The sequence below is a fragment of the Hyla sarda genome, unplaced genomic scaffold (genome assembly GCF_029499605.1).
Source record: "Hyla sarda isolate aHylSar1 unplaced genomic scaffold, aHylSar1.hap1 scaffold_1886, whole genome shotgun sequence".
In the NCBI taxonomy this organism is placed as follows: domain Eukaryota; kingdom Metazoa; phylum Chordata; class Amphibia; order Anura; family Hylidae; genus Hyla; species Hyla sarda.
The window spans coordinates 40,358-64,227 of record NW_026608539.1 but is presented as its reverse complement, the minus strand read 5'-3'; the positions used below and the strand labels follow the sequence as shown (position 1 = coordinate 64,227).

At 44.9% G+C, this 23,870-nt stretch overlaps 9 non-coding genes across 9 annotated transcripts; all 9 read right to left on the bottom strand.

Moving 5' to 3' along the window:
* Positions 1–1,318: 1,318 nt before the first annotated feature.
* On the bottom strand, positions 1,319–1,508 carry LOC130315702 (U2 spliceosomal RNA). Its single transcript, XR_008863152.1, has one exon. It is a non-coding gene; the product is annotated as a U2 spliceosomal RNA (small nuclear RNA).
* Positions 1,509–3,603: 2,095 nt separating this feature from the next.
* LOC130315700 (U2 spliceosomal RNA) lies at positions 3,604–3,794 on the bottom strand. The gene has a single exon (XR_008863151.1). It is a non-coding gene; the product is annotated as a U2 spliceosomal RNA (small nuclear RNA).
* A 2,112-nt stretch (positions 3,795–5,906) lies between these two features.
* On the bottom strand, positions 5,907–6,097 carry LOC130315699 (U2 spliceosomal RNA). The gene has a single exon (XR_008863150.1). It is a non-coding gene; the product is annotated as a U2 spliceosomal RNA (small nuclear RNA).
* Positions 6,098–8,193: 2,096 nt separating this feature from the next.
* LOC130315698 (U2 spliceosomal RNA) lies at positions 8,194–8,384 on the bottom strand. The gene has a single exon (XR_008863149.1). It is a non-coding gene; the product is annotated as a U2 spliceosomal RNA (small nuclear RNA).
* A 2,091-nt stretch (positions 8,385–10,475) lies between these two features.
* Positions 10,476–10,666, bottom strand: LOC130315697 (U2 spliceosomal RNA). Its single transcript, XR_008863148.1, has one exon. It is a non-coding gene; the product is annotated as a U2 spliceosomal RNA (small nuclear RNA).
* Positions 10,667–12,736: 2,070 nt separating this feature from the next.
* On the bottom strand, positions 12,737–12,927 carry LOC130315696 (U2 spliceosomal RNA). The gene has a single exon (XR_008863147.1). It is a non-coding gene; the product is annotated as a U2 spliceosomal RNA (small nuclear RNA).
* A 2,099-nt stretch (positions 12,928–15,026) lies between these two features.
* On the bottom strand, positions 15,027–15,217 carry LOC130315695 (U2 spliceosomal RNA). The gene has a single exon (XR_008863146.1). It is a non-coding gene; the product is annotated as a U2 spliceosomal RNA (small nuclear RNA).
* Positions 15,218–17,310: 2,093 nt separating this feature from the next.
* On the bottom strand, positions 17,311–17,501 carry LOC130315694 (U2 spliceosomal RNA). Its single transcript, XR_008863145.1, has one exon. It is a non-coding gene; the product is annotated as a U2 spliceosomal RNA (small nuclear RNA).
* A 2,089-nt stretch (positions 17,502–19,590) lies between these two features.
* Positions 19,591–19,775, bottom strand: LOC130315704 (U2 spliceosomal RNA). Its single transcript, XR_008863153.1, has one exon. It is a non-coding gene; the product is annotated as a U2 spliceosomal RNA (small nuclear RNA).
* Positions 19,776–23,870: the final 4,095 nt, after the last annotated feature.

The window sequence follows — 23,870 nt, the reverse complement described above, 5'->3', positions numbered from 1 at the left end:
GTATTGAGTGACATCACAGCACAGTGCTAAGGCTCCTGGGCCTGGACACAGCAGCGGCTGCAATATCTCAACGGAGAATACGTTTATATATATGTGTGTGTGTGCGCGTATATATATATATATATATATATATATATATATATATATTTCTCCGCCGAAATCACTTTTAAACCCATTTCCACCTTTTTTTCCTTCTCTTCCTCTTACTTTTTTTTCACGTTTTTTTACGTTTTTCTCCTTTTCGCCTCTTTTCTGGGCGTATTATTCTTCTTTTTCTTCTTTTTTTTCGTCTAATGCATACCCCATCAGTGCAGCAATGCTTATTCAATACCGCCAGCAGATGGAGACACTGGGGGATAATTTTCTAAGGATTTATACAGATTTTTCCTGTCTGAATTTGTCGCACAGAAAGTTGCAGGCCAAATATGTGTGACATTTCTGCGACTTTAGCTTCTAGAGCATTTTTACAACATTATACATAGGTGCTGAATACATAAAAAGCGACTGTTCAGCGACAGACAAGTCGCATCGGCTGAAAGTAGGCCAGAATGTCAGTCCATGTTGGAGCAGGTTTAGATACAGTCTAAAGTATAGATCTCAAAGTCTGTGCACAGAATTTAGCAAGGGCCTCGCACCTTCTGATGCATCAGGTAGGTGCACAATAGCATAGCCTAACCCTCTGTACTTTGGTCTATATTGATGCGGGACATAGACAGCCAGCTGATGACCAATCCATTAGTGCAATGGATGGCTGGAAGCATTTGTCTTTGCCTTTGCAATACCACAGAAGCAATGCATGGTCAATGTACAGCAATGACACACCTGTGTGAACAGCCAGGAGACCCCCCCCCCCCCCATGTTATGTTACATAGTTACATAGTTAGTACGGTCGAAAAAGACATATGTCCATCAAGTTCAACCAGGGAATTAAGGGGTAGGGGTGTGGCGCGATATTGGGGAAGGGATGAGATTTTATATTTCTTCATAAGCATTAATCTTATTTTGTCAATTAGGAACATTCAGCACCCACCCGCTATCAAGGCAGCTGCCTATCATGTCATGCCCTACCTGCACAGGTGTGCTGGCTACTCAAATGATCCAATTAAGGAGGCCATTTAGTCAGCAGCAGCAGAAGTCCTGTGCCTGGACGCTCCAACAGCGGCCAGACACAAGCAGAAGCAGAAGCAGCAGAAGCAGCAGCAGCACCACCTTTTGTTTTTTGGCTGCAGCAGCAGCAAGGCCCACAGGGCTGGCTAGCTGGCTAGCCAGCAAGCAGGTAGCAATGAAAGTAGGAATCTTTCTTTTTAACCCTGTAAGGGGGTGGTGCACTGTACCCGAAGATACTGCCATATCGGGTCAATGCATAGGGCGACGGAAGCAAGCTTCGAAATCGGCCCCCGTTCTCAAAAATCCATTTAATATATGGTCCCCAGATAGGGGACGTATCAGATATTAAACTGATAAGAACAGATACTACACTTGATCTTAGCCAAAGGCCGAGAAGCGATAACCGTGAAAGGGGCGGGCCCAACAAGGTGCCCTTCATGGGCACTATCACTGCTTGCTGTCAGGGAGGCTGCCAGACAATTTTCCATGCACACTCTGGGCTGGGGGGGCAGTCAACCACCAGTACACACAGCAGAACCTAAACCCATACCATTATTGCTAAGCAGCAAGACAGGGGCCCATTGCACTCCCACGGGGCCTTTTTAAATGCAATCCATAACCCGGATTTGCCAGGAACCCTTCTTACTCCTCCTACTTGCATGTGACACTGGGCTTAGGATCTGCATAGGAAACACACACACAAGCACACACCTACCTTTGTTGCCTGCAGATGCCTCCTTGGCTGTCCCCAAACGGTATCAAACCAACACCCACGGGAAGCTGTAAGCATAGAGGACATGCCTGCACCCCATTGGACTTACCTGTGTGGGTTAAACCCGGGTTATTTGACAACCTATGGCGGTGATGGTTCTGCTCAGGCAGAGCAGTGCTGATGCTCCTCATAAAGCTGTCGCTGCTGTGAAGGTTCTAGGTGACATCACAAATCCCTATGGTTACATACACAACAAAGCTGGGTTGTTGTTGTTTACACTCTGCAAGGCCTGTGGAAGTGAGTGACATCATAGCACTGTAGTTCTGAGGGTTCTAGATGGATGCAACAATCTCCTGTTGCTTCTATGAAGGCCATAATAGACGACATCACCAAACAGCTCCATAGTCACATACACAGCAAAGGAGAGATGTTGTTTACACCTAGTGATGTCAGTGGTATTGAGTGACATCACAGCACAGTGCTAAGGCTCCTGGGCCTGGACACAGCAGCGGCTGCAATATCTCAACGGAGAATATGTTTATATATATGTGTGTGTGTGCGCGTATATATATATATATATATATATATATATATATATATATATATATATATTTCTCCGCCGAAATCACTTTTAAACCCATTTCCACCTTTTTTTCCCTTCTCTTCCTCTTACTTTTTTTTCACGTTTTTTTACGTTTTTCTCCTTTTCGCCTCTTTTCTGGGCGTATTATTCTTCTTTTTCTTCTTTTTTTCGTCTAATGCATACCCCATCAGTGCAGCAATGCTTATTCAATACCGCCAGCAGATGGAGACACTGGGGGATAATTTTCTAAGGATTTATACAGATTTTTCCTGTCTGAATTTGTCGCACAGAAAGTTGCAGGCCAAATATGTGTGACATTTCTGCGACTTTAGCTTCTAGAGCATTTTTACAACATTATACATAGGTGCTGAATACATAAAAAGCGACTGTTCAGCGACAGACAAGTCGCATCGGCTGAAAGTAGGCCAGAATGTCAGTCCATGTTGGAGCAGGTTTAGATACAGTCTAAAGTATAGATCTCAAAGTCTGTGCACAGAATTTAGCAAGGGCCTCGCACCTTCTGATGCATCAGGTAGGTGCACAATAGCATAGCCTAACCCTCTGTACTTTGGTCTATATTGATGCGGGACATAGACAGCCAGCTGATGACCAATCCATTAGTGCAATGGATGGCTGGAAGCATTTGTCTTTGCCTTTGCAATACCACAGAAGCAATGCATGGTCAATGTACAGCAATGACACACCTGTGTGAACAGCCAGGAGACCCCCCCCCCCCCCATGTTATGTTACATAGTTACATAGTTAGTACGGTCGAAAAAAGACATATGTCCATCAAGTTCAACCAGGGAATTAAGGGGTAGGGGTGTGGCGCGATATTGGGGAAGGGATGAGATTTTATATTTCTTCATAAGCATTAATCTTATTTTGTCAATTAGGAACATTCAGCACCCACCCGCTATCAAGGCAGCTGCCTATCATGTCATGCCCTACCTGCACAGGTGTGCTGGCTACTCAAATGATCCAATTAAGGAGGCCATTTAGTCAGCAGCAGCAGAAGTCCTGTGCCTGGACGCTCCAACAGCGGCCAGACACAAGCAGAAGCAGAAGCAGCAGAAGCAGCAGCAGCACCACCTTTTGTTTTTTGGCTGCAGCAGCAGCAAGGCCCACAGGGCTGGCTAGCTGGCTAGCCAGCAAGCAGGTAGCAATGAAAGTAGGAATCTTTCTTTTTAACCCTGTAAGGGGGTGGTGCACTGTACCCGAAGATACTGCCATATCGGGTCAATGCATAGGGCGACGGAAGCAAGCTTCGAAATCGGCCCCCGTTCTCAAAAATCCATTTAATATATGGTCCCCAGATAGGGGACGTATCAGATATTAAACTGATAAGAACAGATACTACACTTGATCTTAGCCAAAAGGCCGAGAAGCGATAACCGTGAAAGGGGCGGGCCCAACAAGGTGCCCTTCATGGGCACTATCACTGCTTGCTGTCAGGGAGGCTGCCAGACAATTTTCCATGCACACTCTGGGCTGGGGGGCAGTCAACCACCAGTACACACAGCAGAACCTAAACCCATACCATTATTGCTAAGCAGCAAGACAGGGGCCCATTGCACTCCCACGGGGCCTTTTTAAATGCAATCCATAACCCGGATTTGCCAGGAACCCTTCTTACTCCTCCTACTTGCATGTGACACTGGGCTTAGGATCTGCATAGGAAACACACACACAAGCACACACCTACCTTTGTTGCCTGCAGATGCCTCCTTGGCTGTCCCCAAACGGTATCAAACCAACACCCACGGGAAGCTGTAAGCATAGAGGACATGCCTGCACCCCATTGGACTTACCTGTGTGGGTTAAACCCGGGTTATTTGACAACCTATGGCGGTGATGGTTCTGCTCAGGCAGAGCAGTGCTGATGCTCCTCATAAAGCTGTCGCTGCTGTGAAGGTTCTAGGTGACATCACAAATCCCTATGGTTACATACACAACAAAGCTGGGTTGTTGTTGTTTACACTCTGCAAGGCCTGTGGAAGTGAGTGACATCATAGCACTGTAGTTCTGAGGGTTCTAGATGGATGCAACAATCTCCTGTTGCTTCTATGAAGGCCATAATAGACGACATCACCAAACAGCTCCATAGTCACATACACAGCAAAGGAGAGATGTTGTTTACACCTAGTGATGTCAGTGGTATTGAGTGACATCACAGCACAGTGCTAAGGCTCCTGGGCCTGGACACAGCAGCGGCTGCAATATCTCAACGGAGAATACGTTTATATATATGTGTGTGTGTGCGCGTATATATATATATATATATATATATATATATATATATATATATATATATATATATATATATATTTCTCCGCCGAAATCACTTTTAAACCCATTTCCACCTTTTTTTCCCTTCTCTTCCTCTTACTTTTTTTTCACGTTTTTTTACGTTTTTCTCCTTTTCGCCTCTTTTCTGGGCGTATTATTCTTCTTTTTCTTCTTTTTTTTCGTCTAATGCATACCCCATCAGTGCAGCAATGCTTATTCAATACCGCCAGCAGATGGAGACACTGGGGGATAATTTTCTAAGGATTTATACTGATTTTTCCTGTCTGAATTTGTCGCACAGAAAGTTGCAGGCCAAATATGTGTGACATTTCTGCGACTTTAGCTTCTAGAGCATTTTTACAACATTATACATAGGTGCTGAATACATAAAAAGCGACTGTTCAGCGACAGACAAGTGCATCGGCTGAAAGTAGGCCAGAATGTCAGTCCATGTTGGAGCAGGTTTAGATACAGTCTAAAGTATAGATCTCAAAGTCTGTGCACAGAATTTAGCAAGGGCCTCGCACCTTCTGATGCATCAGGTAGGTGCACAATAGCATAGCCTAACCCTCTGTACTTTGGTCTATATTGATGCGGGACATAGACAGCCAGCTGATGACCAATCCATTAGTGCAATGGATGGCTGGAAGCATTTGTCTTTGCCTTTGCAATACCACAGAAGCAATGCATGGTCAATGTACAGCAATGACACACCTGTGTGAACAGCCAGGAGACCCCCCCCCCCCCCCATGTTATGTTACATAGTTACATAGTTAGTACGGTCGAAAAAAGACATATGTCCATCAAGTTCAACCAGGGAATTAAGGGGTAGGGGTGTGGCGCGATATTGGGGAAGGGATGAGATTTTATATTTCTTCATAAGCATTAATCTTATTTTGTCAATTAGGAACATTCAGCACCCACCCGCTATCAAGGCAGCTGCCTATCATGTCATGCCCTACCTGCACAGGTGTGCTGGCTACTCAAATGATCCAATTAAGGAGGCCATTTAGTCAGCAGCAGCAGAAGTCCTGTGCCTGGACGCTCCAACAGCGGCCAGACACAAGCAGAAGCAGAAGCAGCAGAAGCAGCAGCAGCACCACCTTTTGTTTTTTGGCTGCAGCAGCAGCAGCAAGGCCCACAGGGCTGGCTAGCTGGCTAGCCAGCAAGCAGGTAGCAATGAAAGTAGGAATCTTTCTTTTTAACCCTGTAAGGGGGTGGTGCACTGTACCCGAAGATACTGCCATATCGGGTCAATGCATAGGGCGACGGAAGCAAGCTTCGAAATCGGCCCCCGTTCTCAAAAATCCATTTAATATATGGTCCCCAGATAGGGGACGTATCAGATATTAAACTGATAAGAACAGATACTACACTTGATCTTAGCCAAAAGGCCGAGAAGCGATAACCGTGAAAGGGGCGGGCCCAACAAGGTGCCCTTCATGGGCACTATCACTGCTTGCTGTCAGGGAGGCTGCCAGACAATTTTCCATGCACACTCTGGGCTGGGGGGCAGTCAACCACCAGTACACACAGCAGAACCTAAACCCATACCATTATTGCTAAGCAGCAAGACAGGGGCCCATTGCACTCCCACGGGGCCTTTTTAAATGCAATCCATAACCCGGATTTGCCAGGAACCCTTCTTACTCCTCCTACTTGCATGTGACACTGGGCTTAGGATCTGCATAGGAAACACACACACAAGCACACACCTACCTTTGTTGCCTGCAGATGCCTCCTTGGCTGTCCCCAAACGGTATCAAACCAACACCCACGGGAAGCTGTAAGCATAGAGGACATGCCTGCACCCCATTGGACTTACCTGTGTGGGTTAAACCCGGGTTATTTGACAACCTATGGCAGTGATGGTTCTGCTCAGGCAGAGCAGTGCTGATGCTCCTCATAAAGCTGTCGCTGCTGTGAAGGTTCTAGGTGACATCACAAATCCCTATGGTTACATACACAACAAAGCTGGGTTGTTGTTTTTTACACTCTGCAAGGCCTGTGGAAGTGAGTGACATCATAGCACTGTAGTTCTGAGGGTTCTAGATGGATGCAACAATCTCCTGTTGCTTCTATGAAGGCCATAATAGACGACATCACCAAACAGCTCCATAGTCACATACACAGCAAAGGAGAGATGTTGTTTACACCTAGTGATGTCAGTGGTATTGAGTGACATCACAGCACAGTGCTAAGGCTCCTGGGCCTGGACACAGCAGCGGCTGCAATATCTCAATGGAGAATACGTTTATATATATGTGTGTGTGTGCGCGTATATATATATATATATATATATATATATATATATATATATATATATTTCTCCGCCGAAATCACTTTTAAACCCATTTCCACCTTTTTTTCCCTTCTCTTCCTCTTACTTTTTTTTCACGTTTTTTTACGTTTTTCTCCTTTTCGCCTCTTTTCTGGGCGTATTATTCTTCTTTTTCTTCTTTTTTTTCGTCTAATGCATACCCCATCAGTGCAGCAATGCTTATTCAATACCGCCAGCAGATGGAGACACTGGGGGATAATTTTCTAAGGATTTATACAGATTTTTCCTGTCTGAATTTGTCGCACAGAAAGTTGCAGGCCAAATATGTGTGACATTTCTGCGACTTTAGCTTCTAGAGCATTTTTACAACATTATACATAGGTGCTGAATACATAAAAAGCGACTGTTCAGCGACAGACAAGTCGCATCGGCTGAAAGTAGGCCAGAATGTCAGTCCATGTTGGAGCAGGTTTAGATACAGTCTAAAGTATAGATCTCAAAGTCTGTGCACAGAATTTAGCAAGGGCCTCGCACCTTCTGATGCATCAGGTAGGTGCACAATAGCATAGCCTAACCCTCTGTACTTTGGTCTATATTGATGCGGGACATAGACAGCCAGCTGATGACCAATCCATTAGTGCAATGGATGGCTGGAAGCATTTGTCTTTGCCTTTGCAATACTACAGAAGCAATGCATGGTCAATGTACAGCAATGACACACCTGTGTGAACAGCCAGGAGACCCCCCCCCCCCCCCCCATGTTATGTTACATAGTTACATAGTTAGTACGGTCGAAAAAAGACATATGTCCATCAAGTTCAACCAGGGAATTAAGGGGTAGGGGTGTGGCGCGATATTGGGGAAGGGATGAGATTTTATATTTCTTCATAAGCATTAATCTTATTTTGTCAATTAGGAACATTCAGCACCCACCCGCTATCAAGGCAGCTGCCTATCATGTCATGCCCTACCTGCACAGGTGTGCTGGCTACTCAAATGATCCAATTAAGGAGGCCATTTAGTCAGCAGCAGCAGAAGTCCTGTGCCTGGACGCTCCAACAGCGGCCAGACACAAGCAGAAGCAGAAGCAGCAGAAGCAGCAGCAGCACCACCTTTTGTTTTTTGGCTGCAGCAGCAGCAAGGCCCACAGGGCTGGCTAGCTGGCTAGCCAGCAAGCAGGTAGCAATGAAAGTAGGAATCTTTCTTTTTAACCCTGTAAGGGGGTGGTGCACTGTACCCGAAGATACTGCCATATCGGGTCAATGCATAGGGCGACGGAAGCAAGCTTCGAAATCGGCCCCCGTTCTCAAAAATCCATTTAATATATGGTCCCCAGATAGGGGACGTATCAGATATTAAACTGATAAGAACAGATACTACACTTGATCTTAGCCAAAAGGCCGAGAAGCGATAACCGTGAAAGGGGCGGGCCCAACAAGGTGCCCTTCATGGGCACTATCACTGCTTGCTGTCAGGGAGGCTGCCAGACAATTTTCCATGCACACTCTGGGCTGGGGGGCAGTCAACCACCAGTACACACAGCAGAACCTAAACCCATACCATTATTGCTAAGCAGCAAGACAGGGGCCCATTGCACTCCCACGGGGCCTTTTTAAATGCAATCCATAACCCGGATTTGCCAGGAACCCTTCTTACTCCTCCTACTTGCATGTGACACTGGGCTTAGGATCTGCATAGGAAACACACACACAAGCACACACCTACCTTTGTTGCCTGCAGATGCCTCCTTGGCTGTCCCCAAACGGTATCAAACCAACACCCACGGGAAGCTGTAAGCATAGAGGACATGCCTGCACCCCATTGGACTTACCTGTGTGGGTTAAACCCGGGTTATTTGACAACCTATGGCGGTGATGGTTCTGCTCAGGCAGAGCAGTGCTGATGCTCCTCATAAAGCTGTCGCTGCTGTGAAGGTTCTAGGTGACATCACAAATCCCTATGGTTACATACACAACAAAGCTGGGTTGTTGTTGTTTACACTCTGCAAGGCCTGTGGAAGTGAGTGACATCATAGCACTGTAGTTCTGAGGGTTCTAGATGGATGCAACAATCTCCTGTTGCTTCTATGAAGGCCATAATAGACGACATCACCAAACAGCTCCATAGTCACATACACAGCAAAGGAGAGATGTTGTTTACACCTAGTGATGTCAGTGGTATTGAGTGACATCACAGCACAGTGCTAAGGCTCCTGGGCCTGGACACAGCAGCGGCTGCAATATCTCAACGGAGAATACGTTTATATATATGTGTGTGTGTGCGCGTATATATATATATATATATATATATATATATATATATATTTCTCCGCCGAAATCACTTTTAAACCCATTTCCACCTTTTTTTCCCTTCTCTTCCTCTTACTTTTTTTTCACGTTTTTTTACGTTTTTCTCCTTTTCGCCTCTTTTCTGGGCGTATTATTCTTCTTTTTCTTCTTTTTTTTGTTTAATGCATACCCCATCAATGCAGCAATGCTTATTCAATACCGCCAGCAGATGGAGACACTGGGGGATAATTTTCTAAGGATTTATACTGATTTTTCCTGTCTGAATTTGTCGCACAGAAAGTTGCAGGCCAAATATGTGTGACATTTCTGCGACTTTAGCTTCTAGAGCATTTTTACAACATTATACATAGGTGCTGAATACATAAAAAGCGACTGTTCAGCGACAGACAAGTCGCATCGGCTGAAAGTAGGCCAGAATGTCAGTCCATGTTGGAGCAGGTTTAGATACAGTCTAAAGTATAGATCTCAAAGTCTGTGCACAGAATTTAGCAAGGGCCTCGCACCTTCTGATGCATCAGGTAGGTGCACAATAGCATAGCCTAACCCTCTGTACTTTGGTCTATATTGATGCGGGACATAGACAGCCAGCTGATGACCAATCCATTAGTGCAATGGATGGCTGGAAGCATTTGTCTTTGCCTTTGCAATACCACAGAAGCAATGCATGGTCAATGTACAGCAATGACACACCTGTGTGAACAGCCAGGAGACCCCCCCCCCCCCCCCCCATGTTATGTTACATAGTTACATAGTTAGTACGGTCGAAAAAAGACATATGTCCATCAAGTTCAACCAGGGAATTAAGGGGTAGGGGTGTGGCGCGATATTGGGGAAGGGATGAGATTTTATATTTCTTCATAAGCATTAATCTTATTTTGTCAATTAGGAACATTCAGCACCCACCCGCTATCAAGGCAGCTGCCTATCATGTCATGCCCTACCTGCACAGGTGTGCTGGCTACTCAAATGATCCAATTAAGGAGGCCATTTAGTCAGCAGCAGCAGAAGTCCTGTGCCTGGACGCTCCAACAGCGGCCAGACACAAGCAGAAGCAGAAGCAGCAGAAGCAGCAGCAGCACCACCTTTTGTTTTTTGGCTGCAGCAGCAGCAGCAAGGCCCACAGGGCTGGCTAGCTGGCTAGCCAGCAAGCAGGTAGCAATGAAAGTAGGAATCTTTCTTTTTAACCCTGTAAGGGGGTGGTGCACTGTACCCGAAGATACTGCCATATCGGGTCAATGCATAGGGCGACGGAAGCAAGCTTCGAAATCGGCCCCCGTTCTCAAAAATCCATTTAATATATGGTCCCCAGATAGGGGACGTATCAGATATTAAACTGATAAGAACAGATACTACACTTGATCTTAGCCAAAAGGCCGAGAAGCGATAACCGTGAAAGGGGCGGGCCCAACAAGGTGCCCTTCATGGGCACTATCACTGCTTGCTGTCAGGGAGGCTGCCAGACAATTTTCCATGCACACTCTGGGCTGGGGGGCAGTCAACCACCAGTACACACAGCAGAACCTAAACCCATACCATTATTGCTAAGCAGCAAGACAGGGGCCCATTACACTCCCACGGGCCTTTTTAAATGCAATCCATAACCCGGATTTGCCAGGAACCCTTCTTACTCCTCCTACTTGCATGTGACACTGGGCTTAGGATCTGCATAGGAAACACACACACAAGCACACACCTACCTTTGTTGTCTGCAGATGCCTCCTTGGCTGTCCCCAAACGGTATCAAACCAACACCCACGGGAAGCTGTAAGCATAGAGGACATGCCTGCACCCCATTGGACTTACCTGTGTGGGTTAAACCCGGGTTATTTGACAACCTATGGCGGTGATGGTTCTGCTCAGGCAGAGCAGTGCTGATGCTCCTCATAAAGCTGTCGCTGCTGTGAAGGTTCTAGGTGACATCACAAATCCCTATGGTTACATACACAACAAAGCTGGGTTGTTGTTGTTTACACTCTGCAAGGCCTGTGGAAGTGAGTGACATCATAGCACTGTAGTTCTGAGGGTTCTAGATGGATGCAACAATCTCCTGTTGCTTCTATGAAGGCCATAATAGACGACATCACCAAACAGCTCCATAGTCACATACACAGCAAAGGAGAGATGTTGTTTACACCTAGTGATGTCAGTGGTATTGAGTGACATCACAGCACAGTGCTAAGGCTCCTGGGCCTGGACACAGCAGCGGCTGCAATATCTCAACGGAGAATACGTTTATATATATGTGTGTGTGTGCGCGTATATATATATATATATATATATATATATATATATTTCTCCGCCGAAATCACTTTTAAACCCATTTCCACCTTTTTTTCCCTTCTCTTCCTCTTACTTTTTTTTCACGTTTTTTTACGTTTTTCTCCTTTTCGCCTCTTTTCTGGGCGTATTATTCTTCTTTTTCTTCTTTTTTTTCGTCTAATGCATACCCCATCAGTGCAGCAATGCTTATTCAATACCGCCAGCAGATGGAGACACTGGGGGATAATATTCTAAGGATTTATACTGATTTTTCCTGTCTGAATTTGTCGCACAGAAAGTTGCAGGTCAAATATGTGTGACATTTCTGCGACTTTAGCTTCTAGAGCATTTTTACAACATTATACATAGGTGCTGAATACATAAAAAGCGACTGTTCAGCGACAGACAAGTCGCATCGGCTGAAAGTAGGCCAGAATGTCAGTCCATGTTGGAGCAGGTTTAGATACAGTCTAAAGTATAGATCTCAAAGTCTGTGCACAGAATTTAGCAAGGGCCTCGCACCTTCTGATGCATCAGGTAGGTGCACAATAGCATAGCCTAACCCTCTGTACTTTGGTCTATATTGATGCGGGACATAGACAGCCAGCTGATGACCAATCCATTAGTGCAATGGATGGCTGGAAGCATTTGTCTTTGCCTTTGCAATACCACAGAAGCAATGCATGGTCAATGTACAGCAATGACACACCTGTGTGAACAGCCAGGAGACCCCCCCCCCCCCATGTTATGTTACATAGTTACATAGTTAGTACGGTCGAAAAAAGACATATGTCCATCAAGTTCAACCAGGGAATTAAGGGGTAGGGGTGTGGCGCGATATTGGGGAAGGGATGAGATTTTATATTTCTTCATAAGCATTAATCTTATTTTGTCAATTAGGAACATTCAGCACCCACCCGCTATCAAGGCAGCTGCCTATCATGTCATGCCCTACCTGCACAGGTGTGCTGGCTACTCAAATGATCCAATTAAGGAGGCCATTTAGTCAGCAGCAGCAGAAGTCCTGTGCCTGGACGCTCCAACAGCGGCCAGACACAAGCAGAAGCAGAAGCAGCAGAAGCACCACCTTTTGTTTTTTGGCTGCAGCAGCAGCAAGGCCCACAGGGCTGGCTAGCTGGCTAGCCAGCAAGCAGGTAGCAATGAAAGTAGGAATCTTTCTTTTTAACCCTGTAAGGGGGTGGTGCACTGTACCCGAAGATACTGCCATATCGGGTCAATGCATAGGGCGACGGAAGCAAGCTTCGAAATCGGCCCCCGTTCTCAAAAATCCATTTAATATATGGTCCCCAGATAGGGGACGTATCAGATATTAAACTGATAAGAACAGATACTACACTTGATCTTAGCCAAAAGGCCGAGAAGCGATAACCGTGAAAGGGGCGGGCCCAACAAGGTGCCCTTCATGGGCACTATCACTGCTTGCTGTCAGGGAGGCTGCCAGACAATTTTCCATGCACACTCTGGGCTAGGGGGCAGTCAACCACCAGTACACACAGCAGAACCTAAACCCATACCATTATTGCTAAGCAGCAAGACAGGGGCCCATTGCACTCCCACGGGGCCTTTTTAAATGCAATCCATAACCCGGATTTGCCAGGAACCCTTCTTACTCCTCCTACTTGCATGTGACACTGGGCTTAGGATCTGCATAGGAAACACACACACAAGCACACACCTACCTTTGTTGCCTGCAGATGCCTCCTTGGCTGTCCCCAAACGGTATCAAACCAACACCCACGGGAAGCTGTAAGCATAGAGGACATGCCTGCACCCCATTGGACTTACCTGTGTGGGTTAAACCCGGGTTATTTGACAACCTATGGCGGTGATGGTTCTGCTCAGGCAGAGCAGTGCTGATGCTCCTCATAAAGCTGTCGCTGCTGTGAAGGTTCTAGGTGACATCACAAATCCCTATGGTTACATACACAACAAAGCTGGGTTGTTGTTGTTTACACTCTGCAAGGCCTGTGGAAGTGAGTGACATCATAGCACTGTAGTTCTGAGGGTTCTAGATGGATGCAACAATCTCCTGTTGCTTCTATGAAGGCCATAATAGACGACATCACCAAACAGCTCCATAGTCACATACACAGCAAAGGAGAGATGTTGTTTACACCTAGTGATGTCAGTGGTATTGAGTGACATCACAGCACAGTGCTAAGGCTCCTGGGCCTGGACACAGCAGCGGCTGCAATATCTCAACGGAGAATACGTTTATATATATGTGTGTGTGTGCGCGTATATATATATATATATATATATATATATATATATATATATATATATATTTCTCCGCCGAAATCACTTTTAAACCCATTTCCACCTTTTTTTCCCTTCTCTTCCTCTTACTTTTTTTTTCACGTTTTTTTACGTTTTTCTCCTTTTCGCCTCTTTTCTGGGCGTATTATTCTTCTTTTTCTTCTTTTTTTTCGTCTAATGCATACCCCATCAGTGCAGCAATGCTTATTCAATACCGCCAGCAGATGGAGACACTGGGGGATAATTTTCTAAGGATTTATACTGATTTTTCCTGTCTGAATTTGTCGCACAGAAAGTTGCAGGCCAAATATGTGTGACATTTCTGCGACTTTAGCTTCTAGAGCATTTTTACAACATTATACATAGGTGCTGAATACATAAAAAGCGACTGTTCAGCGACAGACAAGTCGCATCGGCTGAAAGTAGGCCAGAATGTCAGTCCATGTTGGAGCAGGTTTAGATACAGTCTAAAGTATAGATCTCAAAGTCTGTGCACAGAATTTAGCAAGGGCCTCGCACCTTCTGATGCATCAGGTAGGTGCACAATAGCATAGCCTAACCCTCTGTACTTTGGTCTATATTGATGCGGGACATAGACAGCCAGCTGATGACCAATCCATTAGTGCAATGGATGGCTGGAAGCATTTGTCTTTGCCTTTGCAATACCACAGAAGCAATGCATGGTCAATGTACAGCAATGACACACCTGTGTGAACAGCCAGGAGACCCCCCCCCCCCCCCCCATGTTATGTTACATAGTTACATAGTTAGTACGGTCGAAAAAAGACATATGTCCATCAAGTTCAACCAGGGAATTAAGGGGTAGGGGTGTGGCGCGATATTGGGGAAGGGATGAGATTTTATATTTCTTCATAAGCATTAATCTTATTTTGTCAATTAGGAACATTCAGCACCCACCCGCTATCAAGGCAGCTGCCTATCATGTCATGCCCTACCTGCACAGGTGTGCTGGCTACTCAAATGATCCAATTAAGGAGGCCATTTAGTCAGCAGCAGCAGAAGTCCTGTGCCTGGACGCTCCAACAGCGGCCAGACACAAGCAGAAGCAGAAGCAGCAGAAGCAGCAGCAGCACCACCTTTTGTTTTTTGGCTGCAGCAGCAGCAAGGCCCACAGGGCTGGCTAGCTGGCTAGCCAGCAAGCAGGTAGCAATGAAAGTAGGAATCTTTCTTTTTAACCCTGTAAGGGGGTGGTGCACTGTACCCGAAGATACTGCCATATCGGGTCAATGCATAGGGCGACGGAAGCAAGCTTCGAAATCGGCCCCCGTTCTCAAAAATCCATTTAATATATGGTCCCCAGATAGGGGACGTATCAGATATTAAACTGATAAGAACAGATACTACACTTGATCTTAGCCAAAAGGCCGAGAAGCGATAACCGTGAAAGGGGCGGGCCCAACAAGGTGCCCTTCATGGGCACTATCACTGCTTGCTGTCAGGGAGGCTGCCAGACAATTTTCCATGCACACTCTGGGCTGGGGGGCAGTCAACCACCAGTACACACAGCAGAACCTAAACCCATACCATTATTGCTAAGCAGCAAGACAGGGGCCCATTGCACTCCCACGGGGCCTTTTTAAATGCAATCCATAACCCGGATTTGCCAGGAACCCTTCTTACTCCTCCTACTTGCATGTGACACTGGGCTTAGGATCTGCATAGGAAACACACACACAAGCACACACCTACCTTTGTTGCCTGCAGATGCCTCCTTGGCTGTCCCCAAACGGTATCAAACCAACACCCACGGGAAGCTGTAAGCATAGAGGACATGCCTGCACCCCATTGGACTTACCTGTGTGGGTTAAACCCGGGTTATTTGACAACCTATGGCGGTGATGGTTCTGCTCAGGCAGAGCAGTGCTGATGCTCCTCATAAAGCTGTCGCTGCTGTGAAGGTTCTAGGTGACATCACAAATCCCTATGGTTACATACACAACAAAGCTGGGTTGTTGTTGTTTACACTCTGCAAGGCCTGTGGAAGTGAGTGACATCATAGCACTGTAGTTCTGAGGGTTCTAGATGGATGCAACAATCTCCTGTTGCTTCTATGAAGGCCATAATAGACGACATCACCAAACAGCTCCATAGTCACATACACAGCAAAGGAGAGATGTTGTTTACACCTAGTGATGTCAGTGGTATTGAGTGACATCACAGCACAGTGCTAAGGCTCCTGGGCCTGGACACAGCAGCGGCTGCAATATCTCAACGGAGAATACGTTTATATATATGTGTGTGTGTGCGCGTATATATATATATATATATATATATATATATATATATATATATATTTCTCCGCCGAAATCACTTTTAAACCCATTTCCACCTTTTTTTCCCTTCTCTTCCTCTTACTTTTTTTTCACGTTTTTTTACGTTTTTCTCCTTTTCGCCTCTTTTCTGGGCGTATTATTCTTCTTTTTCTTCTTTTTTTTCGTCTAATGCATACCCCATCAGTGCAGCAATGCTTATTCAATACCGCCAGCAGATGGAGACACTGGCGGATAATTTTCTAAGGATTTATACTGATTTTTCCTGTCTGAATTTGTCGCACAGAAAGTTGCAGGCCAAATATGTGTGACATTTCTGCGACTTTAGCTTCTAGAGCATTTTTACAACATTATACATAGGTGCTGAATACATAAAAAGCGACTGTTCAGCGACAGACAAGTCGCATCGGCTGAAAGTAGGCCAGAATGTCAGTCCATGTTGGAGCAGGTTTAGATACAGTCTAAAGTATAGATCTCAAAGTCTGTGCACAGAATTTAGCAAGGGCCTCGCACCTTCTGATGCATCAGGTAGGTGCACAATAGCATAGCCTAACCCTCTGTACTTTGGTCTATATTGATGCGGGACATAGACAGCCAGCTGATGACCAATCCATTAGTGCAATGGATGGCTGGAAGCATTTGTCTTTGCCTTTGCAATACCACAGAAGCAATGCATGGTCAATGTACAGCAATGACACACCTGTGTGAACAGCCAGGAGACCCCCCCCCCCCCCCCATGTTATGTTACATAGTTACATAGTTAGTACGGTCGAAAAAAGACATATGTCCATCAAGTTCAACCAGGGAATTAAGGGGTAGGGGTGTGGCGCGATATTGGGGAAGGGATGAGATTTTATATTTCTTCATAAGCATTAATCTTATTTTGTCAATTAGGAACATTCAGCACCCACCCGCTATCAAGGCAGCTGCCTATCATGTCATGCCCTACCTGCACAGGTGTGCTGGCTACTCAAATGATCCAATTAAGGAGGCCATTTAGTCAGCAGCAGCAGAAGTCCTGTGCCTGGACGCTCCAACAGCGGCCAGACACAAGCAGAAGCAGAAGCAGCAGAAGCAGCAGCAGCACCACCTTTTGTTTTTTGGCTGCAGCAGCAGCAAGGCCCACAGGGCTGGCTAGCTGGCTAGCCAGCAAGCAGGTAGCAATGAAAGTAGGAATCTTTCTTTTTAACCCTGTAAGGGGGTGGTGCACTGTACCCGAAGATACTGCCATATCGGGTCAATGCATAGGGCGACGGAAGCAAGCTTCGAAATCGGCCCCCGTTCTCAAAAATCCATTTAATATATGGTCCCCAGATAGGGGACGTATCAGATATTAAACTGATAAGAACAGATACTACACTTGATCTTAGCCAAAAGGCCGAGAAGCGATAACCGTGAAAGGGGCGGGCCCAACAAGGTGCCCTTCATGGGCACTATCACTGCTTGCTGTCAGGGAGGCTGCCAGACAATTTTCCATGCACACTCTGGGCTGGGGGGCAGTCAACCACCAGTACACACAGCAGAACCTAAACCCATACCATTATTGCTAAGCAGCAAGACAGGGGCCCATTGCACTCCCACGGGGCCTTTTTAAATGCAATCCATAACCCGGATTTGCCAGGAACCCTTCTTACTCCTCCTACTTGCATGTGACACTGGGCTTAGGATCTGCATAGGAAACACACACACAAGCACACACCTACCTTTGTTGCCTGCAGATGCCTCCTTGGCTGTCCCCAAACGGTATCAAACCAACACCCACGGGAAGCTGTAAGCATAGAGGACATGCCTGCACCCCATTGGACTTACCTGTGTGGGTTAAACCCGGGTTATTTGACAACCTATGGCGGTGATGGTTCTGCTCAGGCAGAGCAGTGCTGATGCTCCTCATAAAGCTGTCGCTGCTGTGAAGGTTCTAGGTGACATCACAAATCCCTATGGTTACATACACAACAAAGCTGGGTTGTTGTTTTTTACACTCTGCAAGGCCTGTGGAAGTGAGTGACATCATAGCACTGTAGTTCTGAGGGTTCTAGATGGATGCAACAATCTCCTGTTGCTTCTATGAAGGCCATAATAGACGACATCACCAAACAGCTCCATAGTCACATACACAGCAAAGGAGAGATGTTGTTTACACCTAGTGATGTCAGTGGTATTGAGTGACATCACAGCACAGTGCTAAGGCTCCTGGGCCTGGACACAGCAGCGGCTGCAATATCTCAACGGAGAATACGTTTATATATATGTGTGTGTGTGCGCGTATATATATATATATATATATATATATATATATATATATATATATTTCTCCGCCGAAATCACTTTTAAACCCATTTCCACCTTTTTTTCCCTTCTCTTCCTCTTACTTTTTTTTCACGTTTTTTTACGTTTTTCTCCTTTTCGCCTCTTTTCTGGGCGTATTATTCTTCTTTTTCTTCTTTTTTTTCGTCTAATGCATACCCCATCAGTGCAGCAATGCTTATTCAATACCGCCAGCAGATGGAGACACTGGGGGATAATTTTCTAAGGATTTATACAGATTTTTCCTGTCTGAATTTGTCGCACAGAAAGTTGCTGGCCAAATATGTGTGACATTTCTGCGACTTTAGCTTCTAGAGCATTTTTACAACATTATACATAGGTGCTGAATACATAAAAAGCGACTGTTCAGCGACAGACAAGTCGCATCGGCTGAAAGTAGGCCAGAATGTCAGTCCATGTTGGAGCAGGTTTAGATACAGTCTAAAGTATAGATCTCAAAGTCTGTGCACAGAATTTAGCAAGGGCCTCGCACCTTCTGATGCATCAGGTAGGTGCACAATAGCATAGCCTAACCCTCTGTACTTTGGTCTATATTGATGCGGGACATAGACAGCCAGCTGATGACCAATCCATTAGTGCAATGGATGGCTGGAAGCATTTGTCTTTGCCTTTGCAATACCACAGAAGCAATGCATGGTCAATGTACAGCAATGACACACCTGTGTGAACAGCCAGGAGACCCCCCCCCCCCATGTTATGTTACATAGTTACATAGTTAGTACGGTCGAAAAAAGACATATGTCCATCAAGTTCAACCAGGGAATTAAGGGGTAGGGGTGTGGCGCGATATTGGGGAAGGGATGAGATTTTATATTTCTTCATAAGCATTAATCTTATTTTGTCAATTAGGAACATTCAGCACCCACCCGCTATCAAGGCAGCTGCCTATCATGTCATGCCCTACCTGCACAGGTGTGCTGGCTACTCAAATGATCCAATTAAGGAGGCCATTTAGTCAGCAGCAGCAGAAGTCCTGTGCCTGGACGCTCCAACAGCGGCCAGACACAAGCAGAAGCAGAAGCAGCAGAAGCAGCAGCAGCACCACCTTTTGTTTTTTGGCTGCAGCAGCAGCAAGGCCCACAGGGCTGGCTAGCTGGCTAGCCAGCAAGCAGGTAGCAATGAAAGTAGGAATCTTTCTTTTTAACCCTGTAAGGGGGTTGTGCACTGTACCCGAAGATACTGCCATATCGGGTCAATGCATAGGGCGACGGAAGCAAGCTTCGAAATCGGCCCCCGTTCTCAAAAATCCATTTAATATATGGTCCCCAGATAGGGGACGTATCAGATATTAAACTGATAAGAACAGATTTTTTTTTTTTTTTTTTTATTGAAAAGGAAATATACAATACATAACCAAGTAAATCATTCAAAAAATTACATATTCATCTGAAAACACATGAATAACACATATTTGACATATACAATATATACAGGAAGCATGTCTTTACATGTACATATAACAAAAAGCTTTCCCTTCATGACTTTCCCTCAGAAAAAATAAATTGCAGCGGATTCTGTCCCTCCAACTGTCCCTTCATATCAGGATATAATCTGTAAGAAAAGAAAAAGAAAGACAAATAAGAATACAATCATAACCAGTACTTCCATTTTTTGTGTTTCCAGATCCCCTCTGCATCATCAGAACCATAGTTTTTCCTATCACATAATACGTAAAGGTAAATTTTACCACGGATCATGCCCAGACACTCCTTCACACTTACTTCAGTTTGATTGAAAATCCTAATATTCCTTACATCCCACAGAACCTCTTTTACACAATTTACTATGAACCATAACACTCTTGCCTTCTCTCTCTCCACTGCACACAAACCAAACATCATCATATTAAAGGATAACATTTCAATTCCAGTAAGATTTTTAATTAGACCAGACATTCTTCTCCACACAGACTTCGCATAACCACACTCCCAAAACACATGTACATAATTCTCACATCCACCGCAACCATCCCTGGGACACACTTCACTGTCTACCAATCTCCTTCTCCTCTGAAATTCCCTTGTTGGCAGACACCCATTAGCTAACATCCAAGACAAGTCCTTTTGTTTATTTGTCAGTTCCTTGTGACTGACATTTTTCCACACTACCTTACAATCCTTCTCAGACAGACCTCCCACACATTCCACTGTTTCTCTCTGCTCCAACACTTTCATCACCTTCTTACTATCATTCCATTCAGTCACACATTCCAGATTATTTTTCCTGACACACCGCCCTATTCTCTGATAGAACCAAGGAACCTCAAAACTTACAGGTACCCTTAAGTCCCTTTCCATTAGCTTATATTTCAACAACACATTACCAGCCAAATACCTTACCATGCACCCAAACACACATTCCTTCTTACTTACAGCGAGACAAAAACTGACATACTTCACAGCCAGGAACACTTCCACATTCATCATTCCTTTCCCACCATGCATTCTGCTTTTCACCACCTTCCCACGACTCAATTTCTCCATCCTTGAATTCCATAAGAAAACAAAGATCTCCCTGATAATTCTTGCCAGACACCTATCCGGTGGAGGAAACACATAATTAACATAAAGCAAAATAGGAATTATAACAGCTTTAATAACCAGAATCCTTCCCTCAATCGATAAAGTCCTTAAAGACCAGAAGTTTATTTTATTCCCCACCCTCCCCAAAACCCTCTCCCAACTTTCTTTCCCATACAAATCATTATCAAACACCACCCCAAGCACTTCCACACCCCCCTCTCTCACAGGCCACTCGCACAACCCACTCTCTCCCCACCCCTCAAAAAATTTACAACCACTCTTCCCAACATTAAGCTTAAACCCACTCATTAAACAGAAACACTCAATCAATAACTTAGCACGCCTTACCCCTGCCATTGACTTACATACAACAGTAACATCATCCATGTAACCAATCACTCGCATATCCTTCCCATGACTACCAGGTATTTCTATACCCCGCATCACCTTATCTCTCCTAATCATCCCCAACAAAGGCTCAATCATACAAATAAAAAGAATTGGCGACAGGGGACACCCCTGCCGCACTCCAGATTTTATACTCACCTCCCTACTCAGAAAACCATTGACCTGAATCTTACTATAAATGTCCCTATACAAACATTCAATCCACTTCACCATTCTGTCCGGCACATTCATCCTCCTCAAAACCCTAAACAATAAATCATGCACCACCCTATCATACGCTTTTTCAAAATCCACCGTAACAACAGCCACACCTTGCTTCCTAGTTTTACAGTCCCACAATACATCCCTCAGACCTAACAGACATTCAGAAATCCTACGATCAGGCACTGCACACATTTGCTCCTCACCTACCATACAATCAATCACATCCTTTAACCTATTCGCAATAACTTTAGCAATAATTTTGTAATCACAATTCAAGAGCGCTATAGGCCTCCAATTTTTAAGATCCCTCTTATCCCCTTTTTTAAACAATAACACAGTCACACTCTCACTCATACTTTTAGATAACTTCCCTCTCCTAAGTACTTCCTTACACACCTCCCATACATAATCCCCTAACATATCCCAAAACACAAGATAAAATTCCACAGGCAAACCATCACTCCCTGCCACCTTTCCTTTCTTCATCCCATTCACAGCATCCTCCACCTCACTCTTCCTCACATCCTCTTCCATAAAGAACCCATCAATTTCATCCAAACGCTTATCCACATATCCCAAACATTCCTCCTCTAGAGTCACGTCCCGCTCCTTCTCCGTGAATAAATCAGAATAAAACTTCCACACTTCCTCTAACACCTCATCCTTACCAAAGACCTCTACCCCATCATTCGTAAAAACACTCATCATCTCAGTTTTTTTACTGAATGCCTTTTTAAAGAAAAATTTGCTACATTTCTCATCCTTCTCTTTCACTTCAACCCTAGCCTGTGCAATAATCTTCCTTCCATTCCTCTCCAGACACTCATTCACACTTCCACGAGCTTCCTCAATCTCCTTCTCAACACTCATCCCCAAACGCCTCAATTCATACAAATACTCTAACCTTCTTTGCCATCTCTCATACTCTTCTCTATCTTTCCTCCCTTTCTCACACCCTTTTTTAATAAAAAACCTTTTAGTCTCTAACTTCACCCACTCCCACCACTCAACCACACTATAAAATGCATCCTTCCTCAACACCCATCCATCAAAACGCTCCCTATATTCTTGTAATACACATTCATTATCCAATAAAGACACATTCAACTTCCAAACACCCTTTCCATACTCACTTAGACCACCACCTTTTACCACACACTCAATCCAGGCATGATCCGTGAACGGTAACCTCCTCCGTCTGAAATTAGAAACAGACATTAGTTTTGAGACAAAAATGAAATCAATACGCGAACTTGTATTGTTAGAAAAATATGTATAACCGATAGTACCATCATTATGGGCAACAAAGGAATCCTTTAACCCAAATAAATTTACAATCTCTTTAAGCTGCTTACTAGTACTGTCTAAACCAGACCCACCACCCACCGTAGTACTACTCCTATCCCCCTCTGTTATTATACAATTGAAATCCCCTATAAGGAACACATCATCCCTCCCACTCAAAAAGAAATATAATTTCTCAAACACCTCCCCTCTTTCCTTCCTCCCAGTTGGAGCATAAACATTAATTACTTTATATGTGAAACCCCTGAAAATAAAATGCACTAATAATACCCTACCCGGAACAATATGGACAACTTTTTTAACAACAAACTCATTACTTTTGAACAAAATCCCCACCCCCGAATTACGTTCCATTGAACCAGACCATACCGATTGCCCATAAGGCCAGGAGATATTTGGCTCCCCATCCAAGCAGCACTCCTGGAGACCTAGAACATCAAAAGAATATCTAGAAAGTAAATCAAAAATGGCGGATCTCCTTTCTAAAGATCTAATACTGCGGACATTTAGAGAACCAATTGTTAAACTCATTCAAACATTTGAAGGAAAAAAAGGAAATACAAAATCAAGCATTATCAAAAGGAGGCCTAGCCTTTCCCCGACCTCTACCCTTATTTTTTGCCTCCCCTTCCTTAAACTTAAGAGTCTTTGTCAATTTTTTGACTGAACATTCCTCCAAATAACCTGTGCCCAGGGAGGATAAAGAGGAGTCAGAATCAATCTGACATGACGACCCTCCACCTGCCTCCTCCCTTCCCGGGCTAGGAAAGTCCTCAATCCTTTGACTCTGAGGAGTCGGACAGTCATCCTCCGATTCTTCCACCGGCATCTTTCTCTTCAAGGATTCTTTGTCCACAGTCATCTCCTCTGGGGGATCAGAGGCCTCCGAAACAGATGCCCCCGAAACAGACTCCGCCTTCTCCCCCTCTGCCACCAAAGCATCCGGAACAGACCTAGAAATGGAAGGAAAAACAGGGGCAGACTCTGCTTCACTG